The sequence below is a fragment of the Oryx dammah genome, unplaced genomic scaffold, assembly GCF_014754425.2.
Source record: "Oryx dammah isolate SB20612 unplaced genomic scaffold, SCBI_Odam_1.1 HiC_scaffold_14, whole genome shotgun sequence".
Taxonomy (NCBI): Eukaryota; Metazoa; Chordata; class Mammalia; order Artiodactyla; family Bovidae; genus Oryx; species Oryx dammah.
In genome coordinates this window covers 35,119,428-35,135,484 of record NW_024070198.1, presented here as the reverse complement: position 1 = coordinate 35,135,484, position 16,057 = coordinate 35,119,428, and the positions used below count along the sequence as shown (strand labels likewise).

General features: G+C 39.7%; 1 protein-coding gene across 1 annotated transcript in view; it reads right to left on the bottom strand.

Moving 5' to 3' along the window:
- The window catches only part of ATRNL1 (attractin like 1), a 794,298-nt gene that overhangs the window by 62,508 nt on the left and 715,733 nt on the right, over positions 1 to 16,057 (bottom strand). The gene's annotated exons all lie outside the window — the stretch shown is intronic.

Here is a 16,057-nt window from a genome sequence, read left to right as displayed (position 1 = left end):
CAGGAAGAAAAATAATCCAAGAGAACACGTGACACGTGAGGAAGGCAACATTCCACCGGATCCATTCAGAGTGGGCAATGTGGCTTTTTTATCAACTTGCTGAGTATATCAGGGGAATGGATAAGGGTAATATAGTTTGAGGAGGATGTGATGGCAGTAACAGTGACAATAACATAGAGGAATCTAACTGGGGTTCCAGTATGCATCCCATTTTCTCGTTTTACGGTCTCTTTCTTGGTTGATGGCATCCTTATCCACGTGGTCAATCAAGCGAGCAAATATAAAGCCACCCTTTCCGCCTTCATTCATGCTCTCTCCTCTGTCTGGTAACATCTCTGCCCTCTACGTGACTGACCTGACAAATTCCTCACAACTTTCTAGACCCAGTTCAGGCACCAGCTCCAGGAAGAATGCTGCAAGGAATCCTCTTTTGCACATCCGCTTTGGATGATACCCACAGAACAAAATGCCATGAGAAAAAAGGAGGGGGAACACCCACTGCTCTAAAGTCTATTTCCTTCACAGGATATTAACATCTTTGAGTACTGGGCTGGTTCTTATTTACCTTGTCTGGTGTTTAGTGTTATCTTGTATAGTGTACATGCTCACTAGGTATTTGCTGAATGTACAAAGCAGGGGTGCTGGCTCTCCTGGGTAGGGGAGACAGAAGATGTTTCACTCTGCTCAGATGTAGGATTCACAGGCAAGACTGGGGAAGAAGTGACCATAATAAGCCCTGCTGGAGTGTCCCAGAGCTAGAAGTAACGCATTCACATTAGAATAACATGATGCACCGAGATTGTGTAAAAACATACCGCTGGAGGGATAACTTTTTGACAGCTGGGGATATACTGCTGTGTGTGTGTGTGTGTGTGCTAAGTAGCTTCAGTCATGTCTGACTCTTTGCAACACTATGGATGTAGTCCTCCAGGCTCCTTTGTCCATGGGATTGTCCAGGCATGAATATTGGAGTGGACTGCCATGCTCTTCTCCAGGGGATCTTCCCAACCCAAGGATCGAACCATCATCTCTTAACTTCTACCTGCACTGGCAGGAGGGTTCTTTACCCCTAGCGTCGCCTGGGAAGCCCTTGTACGGCATGAAAGAATGTGAATTACAACAAATACCTCTGATAGATTCAGCTGTGTCCCCCAAGGACCAGGGTGGATTTGTTCCTTCAATACACACAACCACCGTGGACTTTGTACCTCTAGTCTCATTTCGGATCATGCAAATCTTTGAATACTTGTGCTAAAGTTATGAAAGTAAATTGCTCCTTTTATTTTATTGTGTTTTTAGAAACGATCTTTGGAGAAACCAAGAGGACATTAACAGTATAACAGCAATTTAAAATAAGAAGCTTTTGATGAAATTGCTTTAATTATATAGCCCACTTTGGCCTACTTCAGTTTTCATCATTATTCTGGATCTCATGTACACGGCAGTTTGAGTTTTACTTAAGAAAACAAGTAAACTAGAATTACCACACACAGCTTGTGAGTGAAACCACAGTTACAACTGAGCGATTAGGAGCCATTTAATTGACCTAGAGGTATAGTAATTAACTACCAGGGGATAAACTAAAAGCTCATTTTGTAGCCTCCAAGTGTTTCTACACAGGCCCCCATGTTATTCAGTCTGCCAGAAGCAAAAGCCATTATGATTGCCTTTGTATAAACAGAAGGAGGTAGATATTTGTGGTAGATTTTGGAAGGAATTTCATTGCCACTCTCACTGTCCAGCGGTATCAGGTGGTAGCATCCCAGACACAACATGACTTTGCTGTTGTCTTAAACAAGTATTACTAGGATAAAGATTTCTTTTATAAGAACATATTCTTAACCATGGTAACAATTCAACAGTGGTTAACATCTTGGTAGCTACTTCAAACACTAGCTTTCCTTGGTAGTTTATGGAGATTACCAGAACATCTATGGAGAAGGCAATGGCACCCCACTCCAGTACTCTTGCCTGTAAAATCCCATGGACGGAGGAGCCTGGCGGGCTGCAGTCCATGGGGTCGCTAAGAGTCGGACACGACTGAGCGACTTCGCTTTCACTTTTCACTTTCATGCATTGGAGAAGGCAATTGCAACCCACTCCAGTGTTCTTGCCTGGAGAATCCCAGGGACGAGGGAGCCTGGTGGGCTGCCGTCTATGGGGTCTCAGAGTCAGACATGACTGAAGCGACTTAGCAGCAGCAGCAGCAGAATATCTATATTGCAACTCCAGTATTTTGCAGAAGCCTGGTAAATGTCCTTGTAATTATAGACAAGGAATAAAATCCCCTTAGGTGTTACTGCTTTACATACATTGCACCTGTCTATAGCCAATTTCAAAGCTCTTAGATTTTTGAGGAAGTGATTCTAAAGTATTGTCTACTGGATAAACAGTGACAAGGCCAGCAAGTTCCTGAACAAAGCTCAATGTGACTTCCTAAAGGACAGCAAAATTAAGGAAAAGCAACACGATGCCAAAGTTCTGTTCTAGTCATTAATTTCATGGCCTATAAAGCAGAGAAATATAACCACCATCTCAGGCCTATTCCTCCAGTCGCTTGGTGGATAGTGGTCCATCAGCAATCCCCTCTGGTGCATCTTCAGTCAAAAGTTATGCTAATTAGCATCACTGATTCAATATATTATGTTTAAGACACTAGGCTTTATATGCAGCCTAGGAGTTAGCGCAGGACTTCCCTGTCCCCCAAAGTCTCATTGAAATTCCCCTTTATTCCTCTTACCTCTTTCTTCATCCTGTGGAAGCATGAAGTACTTCCAAAGATTTTTGTTCTTTCTTAAAGGTGAGGTTATGGTGATCTTTTAAGTTTCCTTGAATTCTGGCTTCCTTGGGAAACTTTCCTTTGTCATCTTGACTCAGGTATGTAACAAAGATCCTTGTTTGCTTCACATCATAAGACTATCCATACTCAGTATTTGTGAGTGCAGTAGGCATTAGAAAAATTATTTTTGGAGGGAGTTCCTTGAAGTCACACTTCATACCCTGTCAGCTGTCTTTCCCCCTTGCTGGCCTTCGACTCCCACTGCCATCTCCGCTGCCAGCTCCTGGCCCCCAAATCCCCTCTGGGAGCAATCAGCTCTCTGTGTTCTAAAGGTAGAGCAACTCAGCCGCCCTCAGGCTTGCTTCCAAAGTGCAACTGCTAGTCCAGCAGCATGCTCAGCAGAACTCAATGTTTTCCAAATGGACAGGATGCACCCTTCTTCTAAGAAAGGTGAGATATAAAGAAGAGAAACATTCTGTTATATATATGACAATGAGCTCAATTTTGTTTATTTTTAGATTCCAGATATAAGCAAGATTATACAGTGTTTTTTGGTCTGACTTATCTCACTTGAGCATAATTCCCTCGGGACCCTTCCAGTTTGTCACAAATGGCAAGATTTCATTTCTTTTATGGCTGAATAATATATATATATGTGTGTGTATATATATATATGTGTGTGTATATACACACATCTCACATCATTTTATCTATTCATCTGTTGATGGAACACTTAGGATATTTACATATCTTGGCTATTATAAATGAGACTGCAAAGAAAATTGAAGTGTATATATCTTTTCAAATGAACGTTTTTGGTTTCTTTAGATAGATACCCAGAAATAAAACTGCTGAATCATACGGTAACTACTTTTAGTTTTTTTGATGACCTTCCATACTGATTTCCATAGTGTCTGGACCAGTTTACATTTCCTCTAAAAATGCACAAGGGTTTTTTCTTCTACACATCCTTGCCAACATTTGTTATCTCTTGTCTTTTTGAAAGAAGTCATTCGAATACGTGTGAAGTGATATCTCATTGTAGTTTTGCTTTACATTTCCTTGATGATAAGTGATGCTGAGCATCTTTTTATGAACATATTGGCTATGCTTTCTTTGGGAAAATGTCTGCATATAATATTTTATAATTGATCATGGAGTATGCTCCTTTTAATGTATTGTTGAATTCAGTTTGCTAATGAATGATTAAAGATTTCTGCATCCATGTTCATCAGAGATATTGGCCTATAATTTTCTTGTGGTGTCTTTGATTTTGATATCAGAATAATTCTGGCCTTGTAAGATGAGTTTGGCAGTTTTCTCTTCTTTTTTAGTTTTTTGAAGAGTTTGAGAAGAATTGATTTTACTTCTTTGAATATTTGGTAGAATCCACCAAAGTAGCTCTCTGTTGGGAGGTTGCTGATTATTGATTCAATCACCTTTGTAATCATTAGTGTGTTCAGATTTTCTGTTTCTTCATGATTTAGTCTCGATAGGTTGTACATTTCTAGGAATTTATTCATTTCCTCTAGGTTTTCCAATCTGTTAGTGTTTAATTGTTTATAGTAGTCTTTTATGATCATTTCTATTTCTTTGGTGTTAGTTGTAATCTCCTCTCTTTTACTTCTGATTTTATTTATTAATATTTGAGTCCTTGTTCTTTTTTTTCCCCCTTGTCCATACGCTTGAGGTGACTCTTTTATAGGGAGCATATAGCTGGTATTTTTTTAAAACCCATGCAGCTACTCTATGCCTTTTGATTGGAGAATTTAGTCCATTTGTATTTAAAGTAATTATTGGTAGGTAGGTACTTTTTGCCATTTTGTTAATCACTTGGGGGCTGTTTTGCAATTCCTCTGCTACTTTTTTCTTCTCTTGCTCTCCTCCTTTGTGTTTGATGACTTTCTTTAGTGGTATGCTTAGATTCCTTTCTCAGTAACTTTTTTTGTGTATACTCTAGGTTTCTACTTTGTGGGGGCTATGAGGGGTACACATAAAAACTTATATTTATAACAGTCTATTTTAAGCTGTTAACATCTTAACTTTTAACAACACATTCCAAAGCTCTATATTTCTACTCTCACCACCAAAAAGTTTTATGTTTCTGATGTTACATACCCAACAATCTTTTGGTTTATTATTTCGACTTTATAAAAGTAATGGATAGATGCTCAAGGAGTTAAATACATTGCCAAAAGTACACAGTTTGCAAATCCAAAGCCTTGTTCTTTTGCTCTGTATCATACCCTTTAATAATTAAAAAGTCCTTCCCAGATACAGACTGTCATTCTTCTCTGTAACTTCTTTCTCATCACTTCACCTGGCTGATGAATGATACACACAGTCAAGGTCTCCATATCCTACACCCATCTCCCTCCACTTCATGCTTAATATCTTGGAATTCAGCTTTTGCTCTCACACATATAACGAAACTTTAACCTGGACAGTCAGCAGTGGCTTCTGAGTTGACAAACCCATGGTCTGTTCATATTCTTTATTCTCCCCCTATTCTTGAGGCATTTGACACAAGAATTTCCCTCTCATTCTTGAAACCCTTTCCTCTCTAGGTTTCCATTACATGCATGTCCACATATAAGTCAACAGCAATTTTTTTTTTAAAGCAACTGGTCTTGCTTAAGCATTTTTAAAGCATTAATTCTAATTGAAACAATTTTTGAGCTATCATTTTACTGGTTTATAGGATATATAATTAGATTACTTAATTGTAATACAGTACAAATATAATTAAAGGTAAAATTACAAACACAGGGGCATAAACAGGCTTGTGAAAGAACTCAGTCCCTCTTCTTTACCCAGTTGCTGGAACTTCCTGTCTCTAAATACTCTCTGATCATGAAAGATTTCTATCAGAATTCAAATCCATTCTGCAGTACGCAGTGCTATCACTTATTAATATGGGTGGCTTGAGGGGGCTTTTGGTCTTCTGTAACCTCCATTTGCATCTTCCCCAAATAAACATGCAGTATGTTATAAACTCTACACTTGCTCTGTCTGCTTTCAGAGAGTTCATAGTCTTATAAAATACATATCAGCATGAAACATTGCTGCCCTAGAATCCACTATTCTTATTAAAATACAATAAGAAAAGTTGCATCACTTTGAATGATGCTGTGTCATACACAAGTTTTTAAGATTTACTGTACATATTGAAATTACTGATGGCTAAATAGGGCAGAAAATGCATTACCAGAAGTATAAACTGCTGTGTCACTTCAGTCGTGTCCGACTCTGTGCGACCCCATAGACGGCAGCCCACCAGGCTCCCCCGTCCCTGGGATTCTCCAGGCAAGAACACTGGAGTGGGTTGCCATTGCCTTCTCCAATGCATGAAAGTGAAAAGTGAAAGTGAAGTCGCTCAGTGGTGTCCAACTCTTAGCGACCCCATGGACTGCAGCCCGCCAGGCTCCTCCGTCCATGGGATTTTCCAGGCAAGAGTACTGGAGTGGGGTGCCATTGCCTTCTCCATAAACTACAAAGAAAAAATTGGATAGTTTTTACTTTATACTTTTAGAAACTGTAAATTCATCCTTATTGAGTAAATGGTCTCTTACACAAAACTTTACTATACTCCTTTAACAGGGATTAGTAACTGGTTGTGTTTGTAAATCTGGAAAGTTTCTGAAACTAAAGCCATCAAATTTTGCTTTAATGAAAACTGCCTTTGTAATGTCATGAGATTTCAGAAATATCCTTGTGGGCTTGGGGGGAACACCCAAAACTATTTCATAGGGTTTCAGCAGACTTAGTAGACTCTTATCCATATTCAAATTCTGAATCTTAGTTTAGAGATTTTACTCTCACCTATATAAGGATATAAGGATGAAGTTTTTTCTTACGCTGCATCCTATCACTCCATAAGTAAATGGGTAAGCATTTGCACCACACATTTGTGATGAACTGAACTGATGAGCTGAATTAATAACGTCCTGTTTAAAGTATAGGATATTTCACATATGTAAAATTATCTGATCAGTGTAACAAAACAATGTAAGTTTTATTAATAAAAGAAAAACAAGCTTTTATTAGTTTACCAGACTAAATTAAATGAATCTCAGCATCTCAGCCAGATAATCTAACTGCCAAAACAAACAAACAAACAAAAATTAATGCTATCATTTCTTGCGACATTTCAAAGTTCTTCTCCATTTTGAGGAGACAAATTCTTTACAATGAAGAACTAAATGATCTTATAATACAGTATTTGGAGATAACGCATTCTGAAACAGAAGAAATTAAGGAATAAATTTCCAATGAATGAACCAAGGATAGGGAAATAACTGATAGGAAGTCTATGATAATTCACCTTGAAACTAAGTCATTGCTCCAAATGTGGCATAACTATATGTACAGTTTAATTTTATATGTTCTCCTTATGAACTTTTTGTATGAAAATAGTTGAGTAATCCCTCATTTATCAATATGTGCCAAATTGTGCGTTTCAAAAGAGAAAGGCAAAGCCAACAAGTTCACTCCCAAGTGTGTTTCTGGATCAGGTTGACAAGCTTAGGCAGTTTAGGGCTAAAATTTGGCTTTCCCCCTTCCTCGAGACTTCCAGGATTCTACACCTTACATTCTCTGCTTCCTGATCTGAATTTCTCCTTCCATAAGTGTTCTCATTGTCCATTTTCTTCTTTGGCTACTCATGTTTTTAATATAACAATGGACTCTATTTTACATATTGCAGGCTTTCATTTATCATTTAAAGAATATGTCTAACAGAAGATGAATGTATGATTTAAAAAATAATGTATCCAGAGGAGATAAACACATTTTTAAAAAGTTCCCATTAATGCTGGAGGTGCCCTTACATGCCCCTCACTTGGACTTCCTCCTTTAAAATCAACCATGAGTTTCTTTGGCATTTCACGATTCCCCAGTCTGCATCCGCAGTAAAAGGTACCATTTGAGATAAACCAGAGAGACCACCTCCAACTTGATGATCCTAACTCTAACATTCAAATCGAATATTCTTCTTATCAGAAACCTCCCTCAACACTAATTTGGCACAGAGGCAAACAGGTCATTGAGCAAACCTGTAAACCAAAGGTGTCAGATACTAAAAGGTATCATTAAATTGATAAAATATCTTTGCATATGAGTAGGCATCATTATGGGGCTGTATTTCTTAGTACCTACAGTTTATTGGCTCCTTCTTCAAACCTGACAGCGTCCTTCATGAACTATCACACATCATAACACATGCTATTAAAGGAAATAGAAAGTATACATTTCTCTAAGTAATTGTTTCCTGTAGCAGATAACCCTAGTGGAGTTGGAAAGAAAGAATGTGAAATAACAAGAAATGACAATTTTCAAAAAAATGAGCTGAGAAAAAAAAATCTTATTTTATAGGCCCAGTGAGCCTTTTATAAGCACCATTATTGCAAATCTTAACAAAGAAACGATGAAAACAGGTGATGAATGAGAGTGGTAGAGAAAGATTCATAGTGCCAAGTGCTCAATCAAGGGTCTTTACGTTCAATAGATAGCTTTAAAAATTAACCCTAATAGAGTTTGTGGGGAAAATGGACTCCTTCAGCCTCTTAGTCTGTGCTAAGAGATTCCACAGTCTTTCCAGCACACAAGTTCCCACTCTTCCCAGCACGCTTTCAGGGCCACTGCCCACAGCAGTGTGGGTGCAGACACAACGAAGAAAGGGCTTACAAGGGCTTCTTTGGCTTTCTTGTGATAAACAGTTTCACAATTTAGTGTTCTGACTGCACATAAAGCTGAAGATAAAGCTAAGGCTGGTCTGACTTATGCAAGTATAGATGAGTATATATATCAAAGGAAAAAGGAACAAAGCACTTTGTGGCTATTGTATCAGTTGGAAATCTCCCTCCTCTACAAGAAACCCATCCAAAACAACACTAACCAATTGTGGGGATATCACCTTGGCTTTAGAATTGTTGTTGTTTAGTCACTAAGTTGTGTCTGACTCTTTGTGATCCCATAGGGACTGAGGCCCTTTCAGGCTCCTCTGTCCATGGGATTACCCAGGCAAGAATACTGGAGTGGGTTACCATTTCCTTCTCCAGGAGGTCTTCCTGACCTAGGAATCGAACACACATCTCTTACATTGATAGGCGGGTTTTTTTTGCCACTGAGCCACCAGGGAAACTCTGCCTTTAGAATACAAAACTCAACTAAACACAGATACTTACGTTCTTTGGAATTTGCCTACAGTCTTGGCAAAATTCTAAAAGTGATCCCTCATGGTCTATTACCCAAGTTAGGTCATGAGGATTATGATGGATAGATTAATTATACTACTTGTATGTACTTGTTCTTAAGGTGGATAAATATTCAGATGTTTAACAAACTCTTCAGTGTGGCATCATGGCTAAACACATGGGCTTTCAGAGTCAGGCAGACCTGAGCCCACCTCCAGAGGCAACAATTTTGAGCTGTGTGGTCTAGAACAAGACACATAAGCTCTGAGATAAGAATGCCTGTATCAGAGAGTTGCTGAAAGAATGACTGCATAGCAGAATATATAGACTGCCTAACACACTATCTAGCATATAAACATTACAAGCATATCTTGTTCTTGTTTTATTGTGCTTCACTTTATTGAACTTTGCAGGCACTGTGTTTTTTTTATATATATATATAATTAAAAATTTGTGGCAACCCTGCGCTGTTATGATGGCTAGCATTCTTAGCAATTCAGTATTTTTCAACTGAAGTATGCACATTGTATTTGGGGGCATAAATGCTATATTATTTCACACTTAGCAGATTACAGTATAGCGAAAAATAACTTTTACATGCACTGGGAAATCAAAAAATCCATGTGACTTGCTTTATTGAGATATTCACTTTATTGAGTGGCCTGGAGGGAGGCTCAGGTTGTTGAGCAGGTTAGTCTGCATTACCGAAATCTGTGTCAGTACACAAAACAGCAATGGGTTTTAAAAGAAATATCTGCCAATCTTGTTCTGTACCTGCCTTTCTGTTTCTCTCTGGCTTTGTCTCCTCTCAGTTTTTACCAAATCTGAATATTCACTGGAAGGACTGATGTTGAAGCTGAAGCTCCAATACTTTGGCCATCTGATGTGAAGAGCTGACTCACTGGAAGAGATCCTGATGCTGGGAAAGACTGAAGGCAAAAGGAGAGGGCTGTGGCAGAGGATGAGTTGCTTGGATGGCATCGCCAACTTGATGGACATGAATTTGAGCAAACTCCTGGGAGATAGTGGAGGACAGAGGAGCCTGGTGTGCTGCAGTCCGCAGGGTCACAAAGAGTTGGACACGACTTAGCCACTGAACAACAACAACAGGACAACAGATTTTATCTTCTGAAAACTTAGATTATTCATTGAACCAGTAATCTATATTAATTACCAAACAGGTGAAAGATCAAATAGTTCAGTGTTCTTGTAATGATGACTCAGACCTTGACCGTGTCTTCTTTCAGGAGTCTATGGTTCATAGGATTACTGGTTTTCATTTGTGTTTGGTTCTGTGCACATTCTGAGGCATATGGAAAGATTATACTCCACTGTCTCATCCATTTAGGATGGATCAGATTATTAATGCAGTAGAAATAACATGTCACTTCTGGGCCAGGTCATTTAAGAGACTATGAGGCATCTCCATGCCCTGTGATACCCTTGGGAGCCACTTGCTAGGAAAACAGCAGGATGAGATGAAGGGAACATAACCTCTGAGTCACTGGATGGAAGACCTGCTTCACTCAGCCCACTGGACTGAGTGTCATGAAAATTAAACTTCTGTTTAATATTTTAACAACTAGGAGTTATTTACGCCAATTAGAAGGTAATAAGTACCATATAAGAGGTTTTGAAGAGCAATTTAGCTGGGAAGACCACATGCAGGGGCTCAATCTTGAAAGACAGGCATCATTTGTTATCTGACAATGGGGAGAAAAGAATTCCTCACAGGATTCACGAACAAAAGTAAGAACCGGCAGGACTTTGCCTATTATCTTTCAGGCCCTGAGCGAGGTTACAGTCGTGGTAAAAATCGTACATGGTGCCTTAACAGACCCTGCAGTCTCATGGGAATGTTAAATATTAACCAAAGGTTCATCAAAGATATTAACCAAAAAAAGAAAAAAGAATGTTGAATTACAACTGACAAGAATGCAGGAGAATAAATGAAATGGGTGAGATCACAGAATAAGAGGAAGAGATATAATTACAGAGGCCAGAGAAGATTCTCTGTGGAAGCAATGATTGAGCTAAAGTCTAGGGAAGAATGGGAATCTACTAGATAAATTGTCTGGTGGTAAGAGAGCAAGGTGTGAGACGACTGAAATCTTAAATGACATGGTGAGTTTGGAGAGGCAGGTAGGAGGTAGATCTCCCAAGACAGATTTTCACCTTTATCATAAGAGCAATGGAGGGTCATTGGAATGTTCTAAGCATTGTGGGAAATGAAAATAAGTTGGAGTGGGTAAGGATCAAAGCAGGGAACCATTTGGGAAGATACTGCAAAATGTGCAGGTAGCAGACAATGATAGCTCAGACAAGGATGATGACAGTGAAGAGGGTGATAGAACAGAGAGGATGTGAGAGATCGTGAACTTGGTGATAAATTATATATGGAAGATAAGAGAGCAAGGTTTCCATGTACATGACTGAGTGGATGACTAGACCACTCACTGAGATGAGGTAACCCAGAAAAAGAACTAGATATGGTGGAAAAAATATATAAGTTCTACTCTGAACGTGCTGATTTTGAGGTTCCTTTGAGACTGCCAAGAAGAAATGCTAGGGAAGCAGTTCTACCTTTGGGTCTGGTTCTAAGAACAGTGCACCTTAAACTTGAATATGACCAGAAATCACTGGGTGACCTTGTTAAAATGCAGATTCTGATTCAATAGACCTGGGGTGGGTCCATGGTTCACAGGTGATGCCAGTGAGGCTGGCCTATAGCAGCTAAGGTTTGGAGGACAAGTTTGCTTGGGGCTAAAATTGATGAGAAACTATAATGAAAGCTTTGGGTGTGTGTGACAGTGCTTTAGAGGGAGTGCAGAGTGGTGAGAAATGATGGTCTAGAAGTAGTACTAGCTTTTGCTGTGGCTGGATAGAGGCGTGGAAGACTGCAAGACAGCAGAAAATAGACAGATAGAAAGAGGAGGAAAACCAGAAGAATATTGTGCAAGTCAAGTCAAGGCAGGGGGGTGTTTTAAGAAAGGGAGAGCAAGATGGTTTGGGTATATGAGAAGGCCAGAATGTAGGCTGGAGTGGAAATGAGGAGATGGAGGCTGTGCACTTCACTTCAAACCAGAGCGATGTGAAGATTAGAAAGATGAAGTAATAAATGTGGGGTTCTGGACTTCTTATTTTATTGATATGTTCTTAAGCAAATTCCCTAATCTTTGCTGCTGCTGCTACTAAGTTGCTTCAGTTGTGTCCGACTCTGTGTGACCCCATAGACAGCAGCCCACCAGGCTCTCCCATCCCTGGGATTCTCCAGGCAAGAACACTGGAGTGGGTTGCCATTTTCTTCTCCAGTGCATGAAAGTGAAAGGTGAAAGTGAAGTTGCTCAGTTGTGTTCGACTCTTAGCGACCCCATGGACCCCTACCAGGCTCCACCATCCATGGGATTTTCCAGGCAAGAGGACTGGAGTGGGTTGCCTTCTCCACCCTAATCTTTGAGTTTCAGTTTAATCGTTACTTAGCTATGAACACCTCTTCTGACTTCCACTCAGGCTGAGGCTCTCTTTCTCTTATGCGGCCACTGTACACAGTACATCCATCCAGCACAGAGTAATCACACTTCATAGCAGTGGTTCTCCAAATATGGTCTCCAGACCCTTACAGGTCCTTGAGGCCCTTTTAGGAGGGTCATTAAGTCAAACCATTTTCATAGCACAAAGACATCATCTACGAACATAATGTTGCTTAGTTACTAAATTTTGCCCAACTCTTCTTTGCCATCATATGGGTTGTAGCCTGCCAGGCTCTTCTGTCCATGGGATTTCTGAGGCAAGAATACTGAAGTGGGTGGCCATTCTCTTCTCCAGGGGATCTTCTTGACCCAGGGATTGAACCCATGTCTCCTGCATTGGCAGGCGGATTCTTTACTACTGAGCCACCAGGGAAGCCTTATCAACAGTAAGACGTTACTGCCTTTTTCATTGGCTAGACATTTACACTGATAGTGCAAGTGACATGTTGGATAAAATTGCTAGAGCTGTATAGTGTGAATCAAGACAGTGGTACCAAGCTGTAAGAGCACTGAGGTATTACTCATCTTCTCCATACTCGTGGCAGAAGAGACAGTAGCAATTATGTACACAGCACTTCTGCTGCATACCAAAGTAAGATGGCGGTCTCAAGGAAAGCACTTACGTGATGGTTTGAATTGCCAGATGAGCTAGCTGTGTTCTTTCTTCTTTTACAGGACACCATTTCTTTCTTAAATAATGACTGACAAATTGTGGTTATTCAGACTTGGGTAGATGGAAAACTTTTTCTCAAAAATGAACAAAGTAAGCCTGTCATTTCAGGGAAAACGAGTAAAGGTACATCCGGCCAATGATAAAACACAAGCTTTAAAGTGAAAATAAGAATCATGACATTTTAAAAATGTATCCATTTTCTAACAGAATACATATCAGTTGACATAACTCATCTCCCCAAAAGCTATGTGGGGCCCACAATCATTTCTAAATGTGACACCAAATGTTTGAGAATCACTGCCTTATGCCATCACCTCCTTGTGAGTTGGGGGGCTCCGGGGCACAGGCGGAGTTATTCTGTCTTTGAAGCCCCAGTGAGAAGCATGATGCGTATGCAGGGTAAACTCTCAATAAATATTTGCAAATGGAAGTAAGTGAATTACTGAGGAAAACATTAAAATGAAGACAAAACTAAAGGAAGAAAAAGTAACTTGAAGACTCTGAACTCAAATTTGAGTTCAAAACATCAAAAACCGTAGAATGTTTACAACATCTGACAGTAATTTTATGTCTAAGAAATTTCCCCAAGGAAACAATTTATTCTAAGAATATGCATAAGGATGTAGCTGTGAGAACAGTGCAACCCAAATTGAGAAAATGTATAGATCCATTTTAAAAGAAAACTTCTTACAGCTCCCTCAGTGTTAGACTAAATTATTTTCACTGTTACTTAAACGTGTAAAAATATGAAATTACATAGTAACTATTTATGACCACAGTTCTTATACAACCAAACAATTTTTAAACAAATCTATAAATTAAATAAAATATTTAAAAAACAAATACCATTCAAATCAACAGCATTAATTTAGAGTGACTGACATTTATTTGAGCCTTGATTACTATCTGCTATGTGAATATGGTATCAACTTCTTGGTTTTTGTATCTGTGCTACTGCTAAGTGATGACACAATCCTACAACCGCTTTTCTTTATTCTAACTTCCATTTGTCATGCATCCTATGAAGTTTTTGGTTTTGTTTGGTGGTATCAAGTATACAAATAATTGCATAAGTCAACCTCCACCCTTTCTCATTATCCATGACAATGAAAGTGAATCACCAGGGCTCCAGTACAGTGTGAACACAGATGTAAACTCAGGCACTGAAATTGTCACAAGGTAACTATTTAAAATGGAGAACCTAGAATATGCTTTCATGAAAACATAATATTTAAAATTTCTCTTAGGGAATTCTCACACAGTGAAGGGCAAAATTGATAATTAAATGGTAGCGTGCACGTGTGCTTAGTCACACCCGACTCTTTGTGCCCCCATGGACTGTGGCCCCCCCAGGCCCCACTGTTCATGGAATTCTCCAGGCAAAAATACTGGAGTGGGTCGTATATTACATGAAATGCCAGGCTAGATGAATCACAAGCTGGAATTAAGACTGCAGGGAGAAATATCAACAACCTCAGATATGCAGATGATACTACTCTAGCAGCAGAAAGCAAAGAGGAACTAAAGAGCTTCTTGATGAGGGTGAAAGAGGAGAGTGAAAAAGCTGGCTTAAAACCCAACATTCAAAAAACTAACATCATGGTATCTGGTCCCACCACTTCATGGCAAATAGATGGAGGAAAAAGCAGAAACAGCAGTGACAGATTTAATCTTCTTGGGCTTCAAAATCACCATGGATGCGGCTGTGGCCACAAAATCAAAAGATGCTCCCTGGAAGGAAAGCTATGACAAACCTAGACAGTGTAATCAAAAGGATAGCTATCACTTTGCTGACAAAGGTCTGTATGGTTTTTCCAGTAGTCATGTACGGATGTGAGAGTTGGACCATAAAGAAGGCTGATTGCTGAAGAATTAATACTTTGAAACTGTAGTGCTGGGGAGGACTCATGTGAGTCCCTTGGACTGCAAGGAGATTAAACCAGTCAATCCTAAAGGAAATCAGTCCTGAATATTCATTCAAGGACTGATGTTCAAGGTGAAGTGCCAATATTCTGGCCACCTTATGTGAAGAGCCAGTTCAGTTTAGTCGCTCAGTCGTGTCCGACTCTTTGCAACCCCATGGACCACAGCACGCCAGGCTTCCCTGTCCATCACCAAATCCTGGAGTTCACCCAAACTCATGTCCATCCAGTCGGTGATGCCATCCAACCATCTCATCCTCTGTCATCCCCTTCTCCACCTGCCCTCAATCTTTCCCAGCATCAGGGTCTTTTCAAATGAGTCAACTCTTTACATGAGGTGGCCAAAGTACTGGAGTTTCAGCTTCAGCATCAATCCTTCCAGTGAACACTCAGGACTGATCTCCTTTAGGATGGACTGGTTGGATCTCCTCGCAGTCCAAGGGACTCTCAAGAGTCTTCTCCAACACCACAGTTCAAAAGCATCAATTCTTCGGCACTCAGCTTTCTTTATAGTCCAACTCTCATATCCATACATGACTACTAGAAAAACCATAGCCTTGACTATACAGACCTTTGTTGGCAAAGTAATGTCTCTGCTTTTGAATATGTTATCTAGATTGGTCATAACTTTCCTTCCAAGGAGTAAGCGTCTTTTAATTTCATAGCTTGTCACCATCTGCAGTGATTTTTGAGCCCCACAAAATAAAGTTAGCCACTGTTTCCACTGTTTCCCCATCTATTTGCCATGAAATGATGGGACCAGATGCCATGATCTTAGTTTTCTGAATGTTGAGCTTTAAGCCAACTTTTCACTCTCCTGTGAAGAGAGTGAAGAGCCAACTCACTGGAGAAGACTCTGATGCTGGGAAAAATGGAGGACAGGAGGAAAAAGAGGCGACAGAGGATGAGATGGTTGGACTGCATCACTGACTCAATGAATATGAGTTTGAGCAAACTGG